Here is a 10,993-nt window from a genome sequence, read left to right on the forward strand (position 1 = left end):
ATTTAAATCAAGGGAAGTAATGTTAAAACTGTACAATGCATTAGTAAGACCTCATCTTGAATATTGTGTTCAGTTCTGGTCACCTTGCTACAATAAGGCTACTGCTGCTGTAGAAAGAGTGCAAAGAAGAGCGACCAGAATTATTCTGGGTTTAAAAGGCATGTCATATGCAGACAGGCTAAAATAATTGAATCTATTCAGTCTTGAACAAAAAAGACTACGCGGTGACCTAATTCAAGCATTCAGAATTCTAAAAGGTATTGACAATGTCTACCCAAGGGACTTTTTCGACCTGAAAAAATAAACAAGGACTAGGGGTCACAAATGGAGATTAGACAAAGGGGCATTCAGAACAGAAAATAGGAGACACTTTTTTACACAGAGAATCGTGAGGGTCTGGAACCAGCTCCCCAGTAATGTTGTAGAAGCCGACACCCTGGGATCCTTCAAGAAGCTGCTTGATGAGATTTTGGGATCAATAAGCTACTAACAACCAAACAAGCAAGATGGTCCAAATGGCCACCTCTTGTTTGTAAACTTTCTTATGTTCTTATTTGCACATTAAGTTGGCATATTTTGGTTTTCCTAGCATGTATTTGGAATTTCATTTGAATCCCTTTGGCATCCATTTTGAATGCTAAACGCATTCTAGAATGAATGCTTTTCTAAGTCCCCCCCCCCGTCGTCGTCAAACCCTTAGCTCATGATAACCCATATGAGCACAACAAGGAGATGAACATATTCCAGAGGAGTCACTGTACTGTACATAATACAGTGTTACAGCTCTGAATTCTAAGAGAATGGACTCTGACCATTTTCACTGTTTTATTACATTAGGCAGGAACTAATTTGTATAAATGTTCCATGTGAAAAACAGAGTTGTTTCTAAGCTCATTCTACTGTTAAAAGAAAACAAGAATGTAAATAAATGTACAAATGTGAAGAGCCTGTTCAGCCCATCTAAGCTTGTCCGGTTCCTAGTAGCTGATTGATCTCAGAACTTTGTCACGTTGGGTCTTAAAGGATCCAAGTGTTTCTGCCTCAACAACATGACCAGGTAGCCCATTCCATCCCCTCACCATGTGTGAAGAAAGGTCTCCTACTCTCTGTCGTAAGTCTATCTCTACTTCCAACTGTGTTCACAGTCCTGGTTTCTGTACTGCACTTAAAGTAATAGTTTGGGTTAATTATGTCAACTCCTTTTAAGATTTTATACACTTCAATCATGTTCTTCTTTGTTCCAAGCTAAATAACCTCTGTTATTTCAGCTTTTCTTCTTAGCTCAGTCCTTTAAGTCCTGGGATTAGCCTGGTTGGTCTTTTTTGGACTAGTCAGGGCCAGAATAGGACACAGTATTCCAAGTGCAGTCTCATCAGCGTGTTGTACAACCTCATCATGGCCTCCTTGGATTTGTACTCTACACTTTTGGATATGTACCCAAGCATTCCGTTTGCCTTTGTGCTTGTTTCCCTGTACTGTGTGGTTGCTGACAGTGATTAATCTGTTACAACACTGAAGTCTTTCTCTTGGTGTGCCTGTTCCAGTTCTATCCCTCATTTGGTGTTTGGATTTTACATTTTTGTGACATGTAACACTTTACATTTGTTGGCATTGGATTTCAATTGCCACATTTCAGCCCAGCTTTATATGCAGTCTAAATCTTTTTGTTTTCCTCCTTCCAGTGTCTTGTCCCAGTGTATGTTGCACAGGCTTCTCATTCCTTCAAAGCTGGCCTTCTGGAAATTGTAGACCAGCATTTAGGATGTTACTATTTTCCATTTCCAATAAACTTGAAATGTGATCATGTTGTGGTCTCTTGTTCTGAGTGGTTCCATGATTTCTATGTTGTTCTGTCTCTGTCTGTGAGGTCCTGGTAGTATTACAGAGAAGACACACATGGAGGTCCTGCTTTTGATCTTGCCACCTAGCTCTATGAATGGATCTTGCAAAACCTTTGGGCTGTCCTTTCCTGCATCATTGCTTCCAACATGGATGACAATGAGCTGGTTCTAAACAGCTCAGGCCAGAAGCTTGTCAACCTGCAATGTGATGTCTTTGACCCTGGCACCTGGGAGGCAGCAGAGTGTTATCTACATAAAGCTAAGAGAGAAACTTCAGAAACCAAGACTGTGCTAATGAACCAAGTGTCTTTCTTAGCTGCAATTACTATATACAGTGTAAGTCAGAACTGATATTGGTAGTTTTTAAAACATAACATTAGCAACCTGCCTTTTTCCAAATGATGAACAGCTGAACAAAAAAGCAGGCGTGAAACATTCAAAAATTTACGACTGTTACAGTTCTTCATCCTTAGAACGGATGTATTATAAATATAGATTTTTTTTAAATTAAAATACATGTTTGCTATAACATTTGTGTTCTTTTCTAAGTCCATATTAAATACATACCTGATGAATGGAGATGCTCAGCAGGATTTAGGGAATTATTTTGTTCGATACAACTGCAATTACAACGGCAACAAAGTGGAAGAGGGCTCATTTTCAATCTCAGGGACTAGTCTATCAAATGCACGTGCAAGAAGTGGAAAACAGCACAGAAGGCACTCTGTGTTTGCAAATCAAAGGTACACAGGTCAAAGACACACACGGAATGTACAAAACAGCGCACTGTTTACCTTTTAAAGCTGGGTGGTCAATGCGTTCAGGGTGAAACAGCAGCATTTACTTGCACCTCCTCAACCTCAATCATTGAAGCGGGGGGGGGGGGGTGGTTTCAAAGCCATTACAGCTTGTAGTTGCCTCACCCCCTTCCCTTTGAAAAGGTGCACATCTGCAGGGACTGATGGAGTCGTTTATGTTTTCATTAGTGATGTCTTGTGCTTCATTCTCCAATCTGCCCCTCACCAGGTTCTTTTCGTAGATAGTCCTGTGAGTGCAGCTACTGACAGGAGAGATATTCTGCTCCTATTCTTCCTCATTGTAGTAGCCATTTGCTGCCAAACAGCTCCTTGCTGTTAGCAGTCACATACGCAGCAGTACAGTCAAAACTTTTTTTAGATGAGACTATTACCGGTAGATTTACTTTCTTCGCTTTGCCTAAATGTGCAAGGGGATCATACTGTGGTGATCACTGCATATTTCTGAAGTGTGTTGTTCAACTGATATGTCTGACAGCATATTAATGCAGAGATGCAGCCAAGGGGGTTGGACAAAATATTAGAAACAGCTGCATTAATACTGTCAGTACTGGATATGCGAGTGATCAAATCAATCAGTTCTTCATGTGCTCTGACATTTATTAAATGGTTGGAATTTAGCCTCATGGTTCAAAGTCCCCTTTGAACAGGGATACCTGTATCCTAAAAGAGAATTTGATCAAATATGTGATGGTTAAAATTCTTAGTTTTGGGCATTGTGATCACATAGCAAGTCAAATTCAACAATGAGTTCAGGGACACATTCTCTGAAAGAACGCTCTCAATTTGCAAGCCTTATCATGAGAGAAGTACAGTTGCACTTCCTCGGCCAGTTCATCTTTGGAGTCAATGGGGTCCAAGCATGTCAGTCATTATGGAAAGCAGCTGGATGGTTCATAACAGGAATGCCAGATGATCAAGGTAAGGCAAATATAACAATCCCAGGCATGCAACCGGAGAGATTTCGAAATTGAATGTGGGAGATACAATTTAAAAAACAATAGTGAAAATGACCAGCTTCTTTTATCACATGTTTTTTCAAGGCTGCAATCGTGAGACCTACAAAGCGAATGGAAGTGTAGCTCTAGAGTCAGTGAACCAGAAAAACAAAAACACAGGATCATCAAGTCATTTACAACTCTAGCTGTACAACAGATAAAGCGACAAATCATATCTGTGGGCTGCTCTTCACGGGTGACAGGTCACATTTTATGCCTGATTCAAAGATCGTCATCGTTGGTTAAGTCAAAGTCACAAATAAATGTTCACGTGCTAACAGGTCAGGAATACTGCCTTGAGCTAGAGCTTGGGACACAGCAGTCTGTACACAATAATCATAACCTTTAACAGGAATAGCAATGAACACAAATATGTGAAGCGTCAAGTGCTATCTCTGTCTAAGCACTGTTCAATGCTACTGGTGCACGGAGCACTGCTACCTTGGCTACAAAGGATTTAGCAACAGAAACGTTACTATAAATGTAACAATTGTTATTCCCTGAGGAAAGACAGGCTGTGTAAATGTCGTAAGAAGCAAAGTGAGAGGAATGATTGGGTTCCAGCTCAGTCATTTGGGAGGTAGAGTTGAGGGCTGCCCTGGTAAAAACGAAATGTATGAAAACCGAAACGGTTTGTGGGTTATCAAGAATTTTCACCAATAATCACCTTTTTAAAAATTGTATTTAGAGCTGCATTAACCAATTATTCAGATTAAGCTCCTCACAGGTGAGAATCATTGGTGTTGATTGGGCTGATTCACCATTCCAAGTGAAACAAGCGAAGAAAAAGCTGCTTGGATTTGTGTGGATTGCTGTTCTCCACAGAGTCAGATAAAAACAGCAATCACCACACATCCTAGCAGCTGTTTCTTCATTTCTATCACTTTGGATGGTAAATTAGTCCGATCAACACCAATGACCCTCCCGATTGTCCGCACCCGATTTCGGTGGGAGCTCAATCCCAATAATCAGTTTGTGCAGCGCTGATATTTTCCATGAAAGCTGTTTTTGATGGTAACATTAATCTGAAATTACAGGATTATACGATTTTCCAGGACACCCTTCATTTTATCTGCGTGTTATTTATTTATTTATTTATAATTAGGTTTTTAGTTTTTGTTTTGTTTAACCAAGATAGTGGGCCATTGTGCCGTCCCGTGCTTTCAATAGCTCCCAAGCACTCCACCAGCAATCCCCTGTGCTTTCACTAGCTCCCAAGCAATCCACCAGCAATCCCCTGTGCTTTCACTAGCTCCCAAGCAATCCACCAGCAATCCCGTGCTTTCACTAGCTCCCAAGCACTCCACCAGCAATCCCCTGTGCTTTCACTAGCTCCCAAGCAATCCACCAGCAATCCCCTGTGCTTTCACTAGCTCCCAAGCAATCCCTGTGCTTTCACTAGCTCCCAAGCAATCCACCAGCAATCCCCTACGCTTTCACTAGCTCCCAAGCAATCCACCAGCAATCCCATGCTTTCACTAGCTCCCAAGCAATCCCTGTGCTTTCACTAGCTCCCAAGCAATCCACCAGCAATCCCCTGCGCTTTCACTAGCTCCCAAGCAATCCACCAGCAATCCCCTGTGCTTTCACTAGCTCCCAAGCAATCCACCAGCAATCCCCTGTGCTTTCACTAGCTCCCAAGCAATCCACCAGCAATCCCCTGTGCTTTCACTAGCTCCCAAGCAATCCACCAGCAATCCCATGCTTTCACTAGCTCCCAAGCAATCCACCAGCAATCCCCTGTGCTTTCACTAGCTCCCAAGCAATCCACCAGCAATCCCCTGTGCTTTCACTAGCTCCCAAGCAATCCACCAGCAATCCCCTGTGCTTTCACTAGCTCCCAAGCAATCCACCAGCAATCCCCTGTGCTTTCACTAGCTCCCAAGCAATCCACCAGCAATCCCCTGTGCTTTCACTAGCTCCCAAGCAATCCACCAGCAATCCCCTGTGCTTTCACTAGCTCCCAAGCAATCCACCAGCAATCCCCTGTGCTTTCACTAGCTCCCAAGCAATCCACCAGCAATCCCCTATGCTTTCACTAGCTCCCAAGCAATCCACCAGCAATCCCCTGTGCTTTCACTAGCTCCCAAGCAATCCACCAGCAATCCCCTGTGCTTTCACTAGCTCCCAAGCAATCCACCAGCAATCCCCTGTGCTTTCACTAGCTCCCAAGCAATCCACCAGCAATCCCCTGTGCTTTCACTAGCTCCCAAGCACTCCACCAGCAATCCCCTGTGCTTTCACTAGCTCCCAAGCAATCCACCAGCAATCCCCTGTGCTTTCACTAGCTCCCAAGCAATCCACCAGCAATCCCCTGTGCTTTCACTAGCTCCCAAGCTCCCATGCAATCCACCAGCAATCCCCTGTGCTTTCACTAGCTCCCAAGCTCCCAAATCCACCAGCAATCCCCTGTGCTTTCACTAGCTCCCAAGCTCCCATGCAATCCACCAGCAATCCCCTGTGCTTTCACTAGCTCCCAAGCAATCCACCATCAATCCCCTGTGCTTTCACTAGCTCCCAAGCAATCCACCAGCAATCCCCTGTGCTTTCACTAGCTCCCAAGCAATCCACCAGCAATCCCCTGTGCTTTCACTAGCTCCCAAGCAATCCACCAGCAATCCCCTGTGCTTTCACTAGCTCCCAAGCAATCCACCAGCAATCCCCTGTGCTTTCACTAGCTCCCAAGCAATCCACCAGCAATCCCATGCTTTCACTAGCTCCCAAGCAATCCACCAGCAATCCCCTGTGCTTTCACTAGCTCCCAAGCAATCCACCAGCAATCCCCTGTGCTTTCACTAGCTCCCAAGCAATCCACCAGCAATCCCCTGTGCTTTCACTAGCTCCCAAGCAATCCACCAGCAATCCCCTGTGCTTTCACTAGCTCCCAAGCAATCCACCAGCAATCCCCTGTGCTTTCACTAGCTCCCAAGCAATCCACCAGCAATCCCCTGTGCTTTCACTAGCTCCCAAGCAATCCACCAGCAATCCCCTGTGCTTTCACTAGCTCCCAAGCAATCCACCAGCAATCCCCTGTGCTTTCACTAGCTCCCAAGCAATCCACCAGCAATCCCCTGTGCTTTCACTAGCTCCCAAGCAATCCACCAGCAATCCCCTGTGCTTTCACTAGCTCCCAAGCAATCCACCAGCAATCCCCTGTGCTTTCACTAGCTCCCAAGCAATCCACCAGCAATCCCCTGTGCTTTCACTAGCTCCCAAGCAATCCACCAGCAATCCCCTGTGCTTTCACTAGCTCCCAAGCAATCCACCAGCAATCCCCTGTGCTTTCACTAGCTCCCAAGCAATCCACCAGCAATCCCCTGTGCTTTCACTAGCTCCCAAGCAATCCACCAGCAATCCCCTGTGCTTTCACTAGCTCCCAAGCAATCCACCAGCAATCCCATGCTTTTACTAGCTCCCAAGCAATCCACCAGCAATCCCCTGTGCTTTCACTAGCTCCCAAGCAATCCACCAGCAATCCCCTGTGCTTTCACTAGCTCCCAAGCAATCCACCAGCAATCCCCTATGCTTTCACTAGCTCCCAAGCAATCCACCAGCAATCCCCTGTGCTTTCACTAGCTCCCAAGCAATCCACCAGCAATCCCCTGTGCTTTCACTAGCTCCCAAGCAATCCACCAGCAATCCCCTGTGCTTTCACTAGCTCCCAAGCAATCCACCAGCAATCCCCTGTGCTTTCACTAGCTCCCAAGCAATCCACCAGCAATCCCCTGTGCTTTCACTAGCTCCCAAGCAATCCACCAGCAATCCCCTATGCTTTCACTAGCTCCCAAGCTCCCATGCAATCCACCAGCAATCCCCTGTGCTTTCACTAGCTCCCAAGCAATCCACCAGCAATCCCATGCTTTCACTAGCTCCCAAGCTATCCCTGTGCTTTCACTAGCTCCCAAGCAATCCACCATCAATCCCCTGTGCTTTCACTAGCTCCCAAGCAATCCACCAGCAATCCCCTGTGCTTTCACTAGCTCCCAAGCTCCCAAATCCACCAGCAATCCCCTGTGCTTTCACTAGCTCCCAAGCAATCCAATGCTTTCACTAGCTCCCAAGCAATCCACCATCAATCCCCTGTGCTTTCACTAGCTCCCAAGCAATCCACCAGCAATCCCCTGTGCTTTCACTAGCTCCCAAGCTCCCATGCAATCCACCAGCAATCCCCTGTGCTTTCACTAGCTCCCAAGCAATCCACCAGCAATCCCATGCTTTCACTAGCTCCCAAGCAATCCACCAGCAATCCCCTGTGCTTTCACTAGCTCCCAAGCAATCCACCAGCAATCCCCTGTGCTTTCACTAGCTCCCAAGCAATCCACCAGCAATCCCCTACGCTTTCACTAGCTCCCAAGCAATCCACCAGCAATCCCCTGTGCTTTCACTAGCTCCCAAGCAACCCACCAGCAATCCCCTGTGCTTTCACTAGCTCCCAAGCAATCCACCAGCAATCCCATGCTTTCACTAGCTCCCAAGCAATCCACCAGCAATCCCCTGTGCTTTCACTAGCTCCCAAGCAATCCACCAGCAATCCCCTGTGCTTTCACTAGCTCCCAAGCAATCCACCAGCAATCCCCTGTGCTTTCACTAGCTCCCAAGCAATCCACCAGCAATCCCCTGTGCTTTCACTAGCTCCCAAGCAATCCACCAGCAATCCCCTGTGCTTTCACTAGCTCCCAAGCAATCCACCAGCAATCCCCTGTGCTTTCACTAGCTCCCAAGCAATCCACCAGCAATCCCCTGTGCTTTCACTAGCTCCCAAGCAATCCACCAGCAATCCCCTGTGCTTTCACTAGCTCCCAAGCAATCCACCAGCAATCCCCTGTGCTTTCACTAGCTCCCAAGCAAATCCACCAGCAATCCCCTGTGCTTTCACTAGCTCCCAAGCAATCCACCAGCAATCCTATGCTTTCACTAGCTCCCAAGCAATCCACCAGCAATCCCCTGTGCTTTCACTAGCTCCCAAGCAATCCACCAGCAATCCCATGCTTTCACTAGCTCCCAAGCAATCCCTGTGCTTTCACTAGCTCCCAAGCAATCCACCATCAATCCCCTGTGCTTTCACTAGCTCCCAAGCACTCCACCAGCAATCCCCTGTACTTTCACTAGCTCCCAAGCACTCCACCAGCAATCCCCTGTGCTTTCACTAGCTCCCAAGCACTCCACCAGCAATCCCCTGTGCTTTCACTAGCTCCCAAGCACTCCACCAGCAATCCCCTGTGCTTTCACTAGCTCCCAAGCAATCCACCAGCAATCCCCTGTGCTTTCACTAGCTCCCAAGCTCCCATGCAATCCACCAGCAATCCCCTGTGCTTTCATTACCTCCCAAGCAATCCACCAACCTGCCACCTCCACTGCCATTCAGGATAACAACCTGCCTGTTTTGCTGAAGATCTTGAACTGATTTATTCAACCCATGGTCTCAAAATGCATTAAATACAGGGAAAATTATTTCATATTGCATAATGGTTTAGCCTTTTCATGGAAGGTAAAACAAAAGCCTCTGTTACTATTAATCCTAGTAGCATGTGTCCATTATGGGAACACACATCTTTTTTTACTGCATTTCCACTGTGCCAGTATAGAAATACAACACATCATCATTGGTTCAGTCAGCGGCACACACACATGAACAACAGTACACCCCCTCCATGTGAATCTGTTTCATCTTGGTTACTGGAATCAGTTAGCAGGTTTTAAATACAGATCCATGGCTTGCAGTGAGCAAGGTTTGATTTGGCCACAGTGTCCATTTAGTCATCACCGTGTCTTCTGCCACCCAGTAATATCGACGGTGTCAGCGCAATAACTGGAACTTGGGGAAAAAGTCAGACAGAACCAATATAGACCTCTATTTAAAAAGCAATTGGATTGCAAGTTTGTGAGTGGGTCTAATGTGCTGTAACCTGGTAATTTACACTCTAACACTTTGGTACAGGCCCTCTCCATGTAATTCCAGACAGTCCTCTAGCAGTTCCCACAAAAGTGCAGAAGCGAAGGCTAGTTACTCAATTACTATCATGTTATTACAATGTTATATGCATGTAATTACACCGAAATGGCCAGTGTCATGGTATTATCATGTAATTACACCTGGTAACAACATGTTTTCATGAGAATACAACCCCAATAATAGCAACTGACATGCAATATTATGCAAAGTTTGCTCTTAATGGCTGGGATTTGTTTTCTGTTATTGTGTATTGGATTTTAGATACAGCAAAACAATACTTTGTCCCATCATGCTGTGTGGGTTGTTTGATTCAAACTGACTCATCTGTATTCAAACAAATCAGAGGACACAGTCATGTTAACAGGGGGGAGAAACTTTATATCAGTATATCCAAAACCCATATTATACTTTTCAGTGTATTTACAGAAACAGAACACAAGGTAAAAAATAAGCACGTCACAAATGAAAAAACAAACCGAAAACAAAAAAAAAAGCTTTTCCATTTACAGAAGAGGCTCCCTTATATCTGCAACTCACAGGTTAAAAAAATAACTGCTAGATGCTATTAAAAAGAACAAACAAAAAAAAAACAAGTCTTTAACCTACTTCTTAAATAATTCACAAAAAAACACGAGAGTTGGATTTTCAAGCTATAAAATGACCAAATCACTGCAAAAGAGGATAAGAGAAGATAAGAAAATTCACAAGACTCTTCAGCTTTTTTGGTAATAATGGGCAGTGGTTTGAAAAAAGAAACTGAAGAAAGCCTTTGCATAAAAAAAAGTGATTTTCTAGGTTAAAAAAAGATATACATTGTGACTAATTATTAATACTGACCTAAATACATAAAACATGCAATAAAAGGTGAACTAAACATCATTTAAAATGAAAGATACCCCCAGATAATTCAAATATCAAAAGGTGTAATGCTGACATAAAGGATATGTACAGGACATGCTTTGCAGTTTCAGTGCACTGATAGCTTTACATGTATCGTTCACTACAAGACTGGCAAACAAGTTATAGTTTAGGGTGCATCATCTTTTTTTTTTTAATGAATCACAAAAGTTTAATATATTTTTAAACAAATTGTTACCAAAATGTGCACCAATAAAATCTCTAAAAGGGAATTCATATTGGAAGGAACAGTAGATGTTTAAATCAAGGGGGTATGTTGTAAGTCTGGGCTTCTCCCCTGTGTGTCTTCTGGTATTCATTCCAACTGAACTATCAATCGCTGAACTATGCCTTTAATTGAACTAATAATTTGGTTATTTAGACCTTTTAAATTGTTTTCAACAGAGTTCAAGTTACTTATAAAATGGTACAGCTACTGTAACTGTTTAAGAGCTGAAAACAAGTAAAAAGGTCTAATTAAGCAAATTA

This window comes from Polyodon spathula, chromosome 1, assembly GCF_017654505.1.
Source record: "Polyodon spathula isolate WHYD16114869_AA chromosome 1, ASM1765450v1, whole genome shotgun sequence".
Lineage (NCBI taxonomy): Eukaryota > Metazoa > Chordata > Actinopteri > Acipenseriformes > Polyodontidae > Polyodon > Polyodon spathula.